We start from the raw sequence: 12,062 nt of genomic DNA on the forward strand, positions 1-12,062 counted from the left end.
CCACATTTTCACTGGCCCGCCTCTCAGGAAATTCTCTTAAAGATCTACCTGAGCTCCTTCATGCTTCCATTTAAGATCAGTTCCTTTGTATTTCTGTCAGATGGGGACATCTGGTCTCAACCTCTGAACTTGGGCAGCTCCTTGACTCCCTCTTCCGTTGGTCTCATGGTGGGCACTGGCTCTTGGGCTCCGGGGACAGCATGGGCTTTGCTGACACACTGCTCTGAGTTCGAATTCAGGCCTCTAGTCATAGCTGTATGACTTCAAATCTCTCCAAGTCTTGGTCTCTTCATCTGGAAAGTGTGACTATTAATAAATACCTCCTTCCTGGGCTGTTGTGAAGAGTAATTGCAGTAGTGTGCATGGTGCATTCTTAGATACTTAATGAATTCTCTTTCCCCCTTTCCCCAACTCCCTGACCCTTTAGTCATTTGTTTTTTGTTTTAAAACTTTTGAAATAATTTCAAATTTATAGAAAAGTTGCAGTAGTACAGAAAACTCCCATATACCCTTCACTCTTTGGTTATCTTCATGCCCATCTTCAAATGTGTTGTCCGATTGGTGCACCCAGACTTGGGAGTTGCTCTCTGGCAAGTGACCACCACCGACTGTGGTGTGAGGACAAAACTGTGGCTTTTACATTGGTCTTGTGGAAGGATGAAATGTTGTTGACAGAATATCTTTATGACCTCTAAACAGACATACTTGGGTGTCTACCTCCATCTCTCTTCTGCCCCCGCCCCCACCACTGGATTGTCTTAACTTATAGGATCAAATGCAGGCTCTTTGCAAGAGTTTCCTAACAGGAGAGAAGGTGTGGAGAATGGTGTCTGAGATGATGTTATGTGTGTGCAGGTACCACATTAAGGGATGTTAATTGTGGTGAGAAAGTTATTCCCTCTTTAGAGTTCTTTAAATCCTCTGGTTCCGTAAGGAGAAAGTCTCTATTTGGTGCCTGGAGCTTTCACACTTCTCTTACCATTGCGAGCGCCGCACCTGTGGCAGCAGTGGCGTCTGGCTAGAATTTAATAGCAGTGTTTTATTTTTCTTGGGGTTTTTTTTTTTATCCTTTTACTTATGGTAAGTGATACTGGTTTTCCAGTGATAGCTTTGCTTTTAAAAAGAGATTGTTTTTGAATCAATAATATATGCATGTGGTTCGAAATTTAAAAGGTGTAAAAGTGTAGACCATAAGAAGTAGATCTTTCTCACCCCAGGCCCCAGAGGCAAACCACTGTGAGCAGTTTCTTCTAAAAATTCCAAGGACAATGATTTCAAGCACATACTTTGTCATGTAAAATCTGTAGAAATGGCAGTGTACTGTGCATGCTCTCTTGGCGAGCCTTCTGCTCAGGGAATATAGAGCCACTCTATGCTTTCCAGTAGCTGTGTAATATTCGGTTATGTGGACTGGAAGCAGGTAACTACTTCCCTCCTGATGGGCTGTTAGGCCAGCCCCATGTTTTTGCTCTTGGAAGCATGTTTCGATGATGGCCTTGTATGTGCCTCATGTGCATGTGGGACATTGCTGGGTCACAGGATATATGCATTTGTACTTTTGATGGCTGTTGCCAGAATAGCCTCCAAAGAGGTTTTGCCAACATGTGTTCCAAATGGACAGGATTGTCTGTCTCCCCTACCCTTAGCGCCACGGGTGTTATCAAATGTTTTGAGGGACGACGTGGCCTCTGGAGCCGCAGAGCTTGACTGAATTCGAGCCCCTCTGCCTCGTTCTGTGACCTGACTTCCTCATCTCTAAATAGGTATATCGACTCAGGGTGTCTGGAGTCAGTGTGTGTAACTGGAGTGCCTGGCGAGGCAAAGACTTGCTACTTGTCAGCTCCTATTATTATGGTCAGTATTATTTTGTCAACCCACGAGGGGAAAACTAGAATCTCAGTGTAGTTTCAATGTGCATTTGTCTCGTTATTGGTGAGGTAGGGCATCTTATTATATGTCTGAGCTGTTTGTATTTCTTTTCTTTGCCCCTGCTTCCTGTCTAACTTCCCTCCAGCCACCCTGGCCTCCTCGCTGTCCTCAGACACCCCGATACCCCATAGGGTCTTTGCTCTGGCTCCTCCCTCTGCCTGGAATGCTCTTCCTCTAGTTAACTGCCAGCCCCGCTTCTCTGAGTCCTGGCTCAAATATCTCCTTCTCGTTGAGGTCCATCCTGACAGCCCAATTTAAAATTGCAAGCTGCCTGCCTCCCGTACATTCCTGAGCCTTCTATTCCTGCTCAGTTTTCTCTAGGACACTTGCCATCTTCTGCCTGTCTGTGGCATTCATGTGTTATGTGTATTGTTTGCGTTTGGCCTCTCCTCACTGGCCAGTGGGTCCAGCGTAAGAGGTGGGGACTGTCCTCTTGTTTTCATCACTGGCGTGCTGCGACCAGCCCAGGCCTGGCAGCAGGAGGTGCTCGGGGAATGTGTGGAGTGTGAACTGTCTGGGGATACTGTTTTCATTTCTGATTGGATTGTTGCTCTTTTTAGTACCAATTTGAAGAAGCTTTTTAAATGTTAAGGAGAGTAGAGCAGTCAGTACTTTGTGGGTAATGTCCATTTTAACCTCCTCTCCCCAGTCATCTTTGGCCTTTATCATAATTTTTTTCCGTGCAAAAATGTTTGATTTTTCTGTTATTGAATTTGTCAGTCCTTCCTTTTTTTCTTTCATATGTTTCTAGGTTTTGTATTTACCTAGGTACTTGTTACTTTTAAGACTATAGAAAATTCATGTGTTGTCTTCCAGTACTTTTATGGTTTTATTTTTTTATTTATTTTTTTTTTTGTGAGGAGATCAGCCCTGAGCTAACATCCGCCAATCCTCCTCTTTTTTTGCTGAGGAAGACGGCCCTGGGCTAACATCGGTGCCTATCTTCCTCCACTTTATATGGGACGCCGCCACAGCATGGCTTACCAAGCAGTACTTCGGTGTGCGCCCGGGATCCGAACCAGCGAACCCCGGGCCGCCGCAGCGGAGCGCGCGCACTTAACTGCTTGCGCCACCGGGCCGGCCCCTATGGTTTTATTTTTTATGTTTAAATTTTATTCCATTTGGAATTTATTTTGGTGTAATGCGTAAGGTAGAGATCCAACTTGAGTTTTATCTAGACAGCTACCCACTGTCCCTGTGTCACAGTGGTATGCTTTTCCCTGTTTATAGCTGTGGATGGTGAGGCTCAGAGAGGGAAGGTAACTTACCCAGGAGTTCGCAGCCAGCAGCAATCATTCTGCACCACTGCCCTCTCTCTGCCCTGTGGGTGTTTTGCCGTGAGTCTCCAGCGTTTATTGTTTTTTGGCTTTCCTTCCTTTTGGCGGGGGTCCAGCATCTCTATTTGTCTGCTGTCTTGTCTGCGGCTGTTTATTTTTTCCCTTGGTCTCTTACACGGGCTCTCTCTGTTGTTTCCCCTGTTCCTCCACTGCTAACATCGCTCCCGTTGTTCTCCTCATGGGCTTCTTTAGGTGGTGATAAATGGCTCCTCTCGCGCCCTGTTGAAGGACTGTGCCTCGGGTTTTTGATGTGTCCTAGAGGACACTGGCAGTTTGCCTTTGCACCTTATCTGCTTTTCTTCCTCTTCCCATCCGCAGAGCCTTTCCCACCTGCTCTTCGGGATGCCGTAGGGTTCCCAGGAGACTCAGGAATGCAGGACTCTGGCCAAGAGGCAGCTGGCAATAGAAAAAACAGAAATTTTGAAGTCAGACAGCTCCAGGTTCTAGCCCTGCCTGTGACCAGACCTTAGATTTCTCTTTATTAAAATGGGAGCGTCTCCTCCTCATGGGGCTGTGGTGAGGGTCAGAGCTCATGCATAACAAACAGAAGTCACAAGCTCATATGCCTATCAGGAGCCAGGCTGTGGTATAAATGCCAGGGTATGAGGCAAAAGGGAGTTGTGGGGAGCAGGATCAAATTGGGAATACATAGCTGTTCTTAGGGGGCAGCTATCAGATGGCTGTTGTCATGTCAGATGGCTTGGCCATGTCAGATGCAGGCCCAGGGTTGCCACATCTGCTGATTTGTAAAGATTTTTGTGTGACCTCTCGGATTGTAAGTGTTGGCAGCGCGTTTATATTCTCAGAGGCACCGTGCAGGCTAAACAATGCTCTTTTCAGAGGCTGGCGCATCTGTAAGTTGTCGGTTTGCAACAGTGATTTGAAGTCACGAGCCCAGGGCTTGGCACCAATCCAGCTCCCACTCCATGGTGACTGTCATTTGGATTGTGGCCGATACTTTTGGGTTTCTTGGCAGTCAAACAGCACACTGATTCCACTGGGTGCTATGTCAGCTCCACTCCCTCTTTTTACCTGCGGTGTTTGGAACACGTGAAACTTGTTCTTCTTCTGGTCCATTTGGTGTGGCACATCATTTACCTGGAGAACAGGAAGCCAGGGTTTTGTTGTTAGTGAGTCGTGGGACCTTGCCGACTTAGGGAAGATGTCCAGTCGTGCCTGCCCAGGTTCTCCTCCTTCGGTGTCTCCCTGCTGGTCTGGTGGAATTCAGCAGAATGTTTGTGGAGGAGCCCACCTTTGCAGGCCGGGTTAAAACAATAAGGATTTCCTGCCCACTGGTGGACACAGTGCTCCAGTCTATTGGCTGGCACTTACCAAGGACCCCTGCATGGGGCCTCATGAATTCTGTTAGATTTGGGGGAGGTATTGTTAGTATTTCTTCCCTGCTGCTAATACTCTTCCTCCTCCTCCTCCTCCTGGGCAGGGCATGGGCCTTTTGTGTGTCCGTGAGTCATAGGGAAGGAGACTGCCACTCTTTGAGCTCTCACGGTGCTGGGCATTGTGATACAAATGCCAGTACTGACAGCAGCTTGCGTTTACTGAGCTCTCGGTGCCGCCAGGTGCTGTGCTAGACACCCTCCTCACACCTTAAGGTGTTGTCTCAGGCATCAGCATTGACAGAGGAGGAGTCCCAGGTGCCAAGAGGTCAAGCGGTATACTTGTCTGAGGCTGCACAGCTGGCAGGGGTGGAGCTGTGCCTCAGCTGGGTCCTGGCCCACCCCGCTGGCCCCTCAGCCTGCTGCTTCCCCTGCCTCCCTGCCCCACATCTCTCCAGGGCGTGCCTGCCCTGGCACTTGAGGAGGGCCTCTAAGCTGCTGCCCTGTTCTTCCCGCAGAAGGGCAGCACCCCCTTCGTGATTCCCTTGCTCACACGCCCAGATCAGAATATACCATCCCTCTGGGCTGTCTCCTGTATCCGTAGCTGAGGTTTCCAACTAGGTCAGTAGCAAGTGAACTGGAGTTATCGCCTCTGTTTTACAGATGAGCAACTGGAGCTCAGAGAGGGCGATAGCGTTATGAAACTTCCCTGCAGCTGAAGCTGTTGTGAAAGTTTGTCTGGTAAGAACAAAAGTCAAGGTCCCTGGAGCCTCCTCCAGTGACTAAAGCTCCTGAATCCCGACCTGAGGGTGCGGGCCTGGCCAGGGCCTACAGCCTGTTCCACTCATGGTATGTCCTGCTGTGGATGAAGTGACCCTGGCAATTGAGTAGCAGCATGAGACAGCGTGAATGTTTGACTTCAGGGAGGGAGGCAGGCCCTGAAGAGGGCCCGCCGCCAGGGCGTGAGGAAGGGCTGGCAGGCACTGTGAGTCAAATATACCACCCGTGCCCAGGAAGTCGCTAGGCCCATGCACACTGTGGGGCCTGGAGTCTGAGCGTGCCCCCTTCTCCTCCCCTCCCCCGCTCGGCCAGTGACCTCAGTTCTTTGTCCACATGTGTTTGCCTGGGGGCCGCCTGGACTAGTGGGAGCAACAGGCTGAGGCTGAGCCGAGAGCCAAGACCTTGACTCGGCACCGACAGCCGTTAAGTACAGCTCCCGCTTCCCGAGGGCCCGGCAGCCATGCCCCTTTGTTGTCGTCAAGCCTTCTGCAGTGGGCGTCTTTGTTTAGATTCTGATTTACAGATGAGGAAATTGAGGCTCCTGGTAGGGCTGTGATTTGAACATCTGGCCGGGTGCCTCCAAGCCCTGCCTTTGCCTCTTCCTCTCACTTGTGGCCTTGGCTCCCCGCCTGCAAAATGACCCTCTTTGCTAAGCTCCTTCCATTTCTGGATGCTCTGATTCTGTGCTGAGCGGGGCAGGATGGACATCCCTGCTGCACAGTTGCGCACTCGCCTATACACTAGGAATTTGAGAGGGAAACTCCAGGGTCGCCCTCCTTGAGGAAAGGTAGCAGGGGGAGGAAAACTGAAATGCACAAAACTGATACACACCTGAGAGGATTCTCCTTAAGGGAGCAGAACGGCCGCAGTGTGATTGAAGTCTTGACACCTGGCAGAACCTCAGGGCTGGGACAGCTGAGCCTGTGCTGGAGTCTGACAATGCTGGGTTCTCACCCTAGCTGCGTGGCTTGGGGCAGGTTATTAACGTGCCTGAGCCTTCTTAGTCTTTTTGCCCATAAATGGGGAGGCAAACAACACATTGAATAAATGTATACAAATAACAGCAGTAATGACAGCACCCCGGGATTGTAGAGCTGCAGCCCCTCCTCCCATCCTGTGCTCCGGGAGCTGCAGTCTGAGGGGGACCTCTAACACCTGCTCTGCTGCCCTGCAGCATCCGCAGGGGCTGGTGCACACACTCCCGCCGCCCACAGAGCCAGTGTTTTACTCTGGATGCGAGACGTTGCTGCTCAGGGATGCAGGGTGCTGTGGTAGAAAGAAGTCCCTGGGCCCCATTCACATCTGTCTGACTGAGTCCTTGTTCCTTGACCTGGACTTTGTTACTTCAGTTCTCTGAGACTTTGTTTTCTTGTCTGTGATACCCACACTGCAGTGCTGAGATGCAGGTAGAATGGGATGAAGATATGTAGAACACCACAGTGCATGCCACAGTGGGAGTCGTGAAAGGAAAAACAGTCCTAGCAGCTAATGGTATGGAGGATATCCTACATCCCAGGTGCTGTTTTAAACCCTTCCCACGTGTTATCTCATTGTAATCTTCACTGTAGTCCAGTGACTCGGCCCGTCGTTGTCCTGCTTACACAGATGAGGAAGCTGAGGCACACGGAGATTTGCTGTTTTGGGCAAATGGTCTTAATAATAGTAGGATATAAATTGCCACTGCAGTTTTAGATTGTTGGTAACAATGTATTTACATCATTTATTGAATATTTAATAAGTCACCAGTTAAAAATACATTTTTCTTGGGGCCAACCTGGTGGCGTAGCGGTTAAGTTCGTGTGTTCCGCTTCGATGGCCTGAGGTTTGCCGGTTTGAATCCTGGGCGTGGACCTACTCACCGCTCATCAAGCCACGCTGAGGCAGCATCCCACATAGAAGAGCTACAACCCTACAACTATGATACACAACTGTGTACTGGGGCTTTGGGGAGAAAAAAGAAAAAGAGGAAGACTGGCAACAGATGTTAGCACAGGGCTGATCTTCCTCAAAAAAAATAAGTAAATAAAAATACATTTTTCTTTGTTTTAAATTTAATATTATTTCTTCCTTTTAGGATGCCTGTAGCTTTTGATTAAAAATCAAATTTTGATTAGATATCTGATTTTGAGCTTGCTAAAATATGTTTAAAGTTTTATGTTTCTCCAGCTGAACCTTTTTTTTGAACAGTTTTTTTTTCCTTCAGTCTCAGAAGGAAAATTACATCTCACAGATAACTTGTACTTTGTTAAATGCTGACCTTTGTAAGTTTTTCTATATTTTTAATTTTGAAATGATTCAGATATATACTCTACAGACTTGGAAATTGTAATTTTTAAAGTACTGAGAAACTTTAACCCTGTTATAATTATTCTGCAAACTTTTAAAGGATTCTGTAGTCAGTACCACTAGATGAAAAGCTCTGATAGACTGAAAAATATAGAGGGTCATTTGTAAGCTGCGAGTTTTTGACTTGTGTTTCCCACCCACTCGCTTACTCTGTGCCTCTAGTCTCAGAGTGATTTCCTACCCTGGGTTCATGGGAATTGGGAAGGACACTGTTTGATTCATTCTGTGGAAAAACTAGGGATTCTGAAAAAGAAAAGACGGGCTAGTTATGTCACTTCCTGTCGTCTGATCAAAGTTTAATGAAGAAATGAGAGTAACTGAGAGCTGCTGCCAGGCACCGGTCAGTTGCCTGAGGCTGACCCCTGGTTTCCAGTGTGCCCTGATTCTCAGTGGGACCAGTTAAGTCGCTGTGACCTCTGGTCTCCTTAGAAGTCCCTGATGTTGACTGCACTGCAGCGAGTCTGATCAAGAGCCTGGCCTTTCGGAGCAGAGCTGTGTGCTCCCTGCAACAAAGGCAGCTTGTAGATCCTGGAGTAGGGCCCCTGATGAAATCCTGACCAGTTCCGTCTCCACTTATCTTTCTTGGCCTGTCAGTTCAGTTTCATTTCCCATCCCCAGGATCCTAACAAGCATCAGAAGTGAGGTGGGCTAAATACATGGAATGCATGAGTCTCTCCCCTCCAGCCACCAGGCCAGTACAAGGCACTTCTGGATAGTTTCATATACCAGTAGGAAATGAAATCTCTGAGAAGAGGAACAGATTCCTGGTAAATAAAGTAGAGTGGGGGGGGGGGGAGCATTCATTTGCTTGGTGCAGTCCAAAGAAGGTTGATTAAGCTGTGCCCCCACTGGGTCTCGTGCTGGGTGCCGGGCATACAGATTGAAAACCCAGGCCTTGGTCTGTGAGTTCTCCGTGGGGGTAGGGTGAGGAGGAAGGGCCCGGGCCAGTGAGGTCTGGGCAGAGAGGAGCAGAAGCAAAGGTAGGGCAGGGAAGGGGTGAAAATTAATGTGTAGTATGCCTTGATTCTCAATGTGAAGTGGGGAGTGGGTGAGGGTTATGGGAAAGGAGGATGGAGAGGGGTGGGTTCCCATTCTGAAAGACAGGCCATGTGGCATGTGGGTAAGAACAGGCTCTTCTCTACTGCCTGTTTGCTGAATAACCAAGGGCAGTCACCTAACCTCTCTAAAGCCTGATCTCCTCATCTGGAAAGTGGGGTCAGTAACAGTTTGAGATAGGTAGAGGGTGATGTTGAGGTTCCAGAGGGAGCCTGGGTAGTCAGAATTGCTCTTGAAGAATCCTTCAGTGACCCATGGGTAGAGCAGCCTTGGCTCTGTGGATACAGCTTTGCCCACCAGAGTTGGAGGCCCACCCAGCCGGGCGCTGGGACCCTTCTGCTGTGAAGGCAGCTCTCCAGTCTTCTCGGAGAATGGCGCACAGGCTGGGAACCCAGGACGCTCCTCCTCGCTCTTCACCTGCAGGCTTTGTCCTGTCCTGCCTCAAGACCTGGCCACATAGCCCTGTGACTGGTGGCAGGAGGACTTGGGGAGAGGTCGCATTTTCTGGGGTCGGCTGGACTCAGGCTCGTGTGTGTGTGGGTGGGAGGTGCTGGGGCAGGGTGAGGAGCATAGGGAAGGGCTCGGTGAAGCGTGGCGTGGTGTTCAGCACAAGGAGAGTGTGCCAAAACTGTGAGTTAATAGGGGCCCCGGGGCCAGCCTGGTGGCGCAAATGATTAATTGTGCGTGCTCTGCTGCGGCAGCCTGGGGTTCGCCGGTTTGGATCCCGGGCGCGCACCGACGCACCGCTTGTTGAGCCATGCTGTGGTGGCTTCCCATATAAAGTAGAGGAAGATGGGCACGGGTGTTAGCCCAGGGCCAGTCTTCCTCAGCAAAAAAGAGGAGGATTGGCATCGGATGTTAGCTCAGGGCTGGTCTTCCTCACAAAAAACAAAAACAAACAAGCAAAAAAAGGGGCCCCAAAGCCACACCATGGAGTTTGCTTTCAGTCAGAGGACAATTGGGGCTCTTATCAGGAGAACAACACAGTTTTTTTGATTATTTATGTACTTAACATTATAATTTTATTTATTTCTGAATGGATAGTACACACCCCTGTTTAAAATTAAAAGGTACAGAAGGATGTACAGTCAAGAGTTTCCTTCCTATCCCTGTTGTCTGTTTCTCACCTAGCTCTTCTCCCAACAGACAACCAAAAGTTATTTCTTTTTCATTCCTTCAGAAATATTTTAGCTTATAGAAGCAAACACTCATATACAACACACACAGGTAACTCTTCCCCTTTATAACACAAATTGCATTGTTCTGCCCCGTACTTTTCTGACTCGCTCCACCCTGGAGACCATTCCATAGTAGTGTATCAAGAGCTTCTTTGTTCTTTTTAATGGCTGTGGAGTATTCTGTTGCCTGGGTGTAGCATTATTTATTTTTAACCTGTCCCCTACTGATGGACATTTACATGGTTTCCAACTTTAGCTGCAACAAACATGCTACAGGGACATATCACATGTACTTCGGCTTGGCTGGGTCAAAGATTATGTAAATTTTGATAGCTGTTTCCAAATTGACCTTCACAGAGGTTGTGCCAGTTCAGCCCCCACCCCCAACAGTGTACGAATCAGTTACGTAGTTTTAGAAATTTCTTTTTGGGAGGCTGTTTGGAGGATGGATTTCAGAGGGACAAGTCTGAGACAAAGGGACCCATTAGGGAACAGCTGACATGGGCCTTGATGTGAGCAATGGGGACTGGCGCTGGAACAGAGGTGGATTCCAGAGGCCAGCTGGTGGTTCAGTAGATATGAAATGGAGTCTATCAGATGATGAAGTTTTATAGGCCTCAATTGTTTAAAAAGGTGACTCTGTTTTACGCAATTTGTCCCATTCATCATAGATGATAGAACCAGTGTCTCCCTCTATATGGCTGTAGTAGAGACCTAGGCCCTACCGCCAGTTGACTTGACAAGGAGGATGCCGATGCTGGCTGCTGTGAGCACCTGGCCTGCCCCTCTTGGCCTCTTTGGACCACAGCTTCACTTGTGCCACTAGCTGACAGGGTGAAGTAGAAAAGGGGGCCAGGGAGGGCAGAGCGGAGGGGGAGGGAGGACAGTGGGGACATTCCGAGGCCTGCTCAGAGACACTTACTGTTTTTCCTGGGGGAGGTCAGTAGTAACCAGGAGGCCTCTCGGAACAGTGAGCAGAATTCTTCAGCGGTGGAGTCAGGTGCCCTGGTTACTTGTGGCCTTCAGTGCCAGTTGACTGCGTGATCTAGAGCAAGTAACCCCATGATTCTGAGTCTCACCTTCATCTGAAACACTAAGTTGTAGAGATTAAGTGGCTGACTAGTGCACACAGTGTGTCAACAAAAAGACCACACCCTCCTCCTTGCCTTCCCTCCCTCCCCAGGCGTGAGGTTGGGTCATAAGAGTCACCCACAGAGCAGTCTTCCTCTGTCTCACCATGACAGTAATTTGGTCCTGAAAACCCCTCATGAAGCAACAGGGAAAATGTTTGCGTATTCCTGTATCTCCAAGATAGCACCTTTTTTTGGGTGAAACTATTTCAAATTCCATTAAAAAGGACAGGGTCACTTTACTTACTACCATCAGTCTTCCTAACATGACTCATGGCAGTTTTCCTTCATTGACTTCTCTGTAATTTATCCACCTGCTGCTGTTCAGCTCAGGTGTGCCTGTGTATTTAGGCCATGTTCACAACCGTATATACATACATAGTGCGCGCACACACACGCACATATGTACGTACACTTACACACGTACATATACGATACACATATATGCATACATGTAAACACACATACACACATACATATGGTCCTCAGTGTTGATGTAGCTGAACCCTAGGTGCCCCTACCCCACCCCGCCTGAAAGAATAAGACCCTCCCAACCAGAACAGAAAGGATAAAAGAGGTGAGCAGATATAATCCAGCCAAGCGTGAGCTTATCATGACGAAACCACATTACTATGAGGAGAAGACCCAGGAGCCATAGAGGAGGCCCCCACCCTCAACTTGCCTCTTTGCTTTTTCAGCCTTTCTCTCCTCTTTCTTTTCTTTTTTTTTAATAATTTTATTTATTTATTTATTTTTCCCCCAAAGCCCCAGTAGATAGTTGTATGTCATAGCTGCACATCCTTCTAGTTGCTGTATGTGGGACGCGGCCTCAGCATGGCCGGAGAAGTGGTGCATCGGTGCGCGCCCGGGATCCGAACCCGCGCTGCCAGCAGCGGAGCGTGCGCACTTAACCGCTAAGCCACGGGGCCAGCCCTCTCCTCTTTCTTGACAAGGGCAAATCTCTAGGCATTT

At 48.7% G+C, this 12,062-nt stretch overlaps 1 protein-coding gene across 4 annotated transcripts in view; it reads left to right on the forward strand.

Moving 5' to 3' along the window:
* EEFSEC (eukaryotic elongation factor, selenocysteine-tRNA specific) overlaps window positions 1-12,062 on the forward strand; it is a 258,417-nt gene that overhangs the window by 77,835 nt on the left and 168,520 nt on the right. The window lies entirely within an intron of this gene.

Source organism: Diceros bicornis, chromosome 2 (genome assembly GCF_020826845.1).
Source record: "Diceros bicornis minor isolate mBicDic1 chromosome 2, mDicBic1.mat.cur, whole genome shotgun sequence".
In the NCBI taxonomy this organism is placed as follows: Eukaryota; Metazoa; Chordata; class Mammalia; order Perissodactyla; family Rhinocerotidae; genus Diceros; species Diceros bicornis.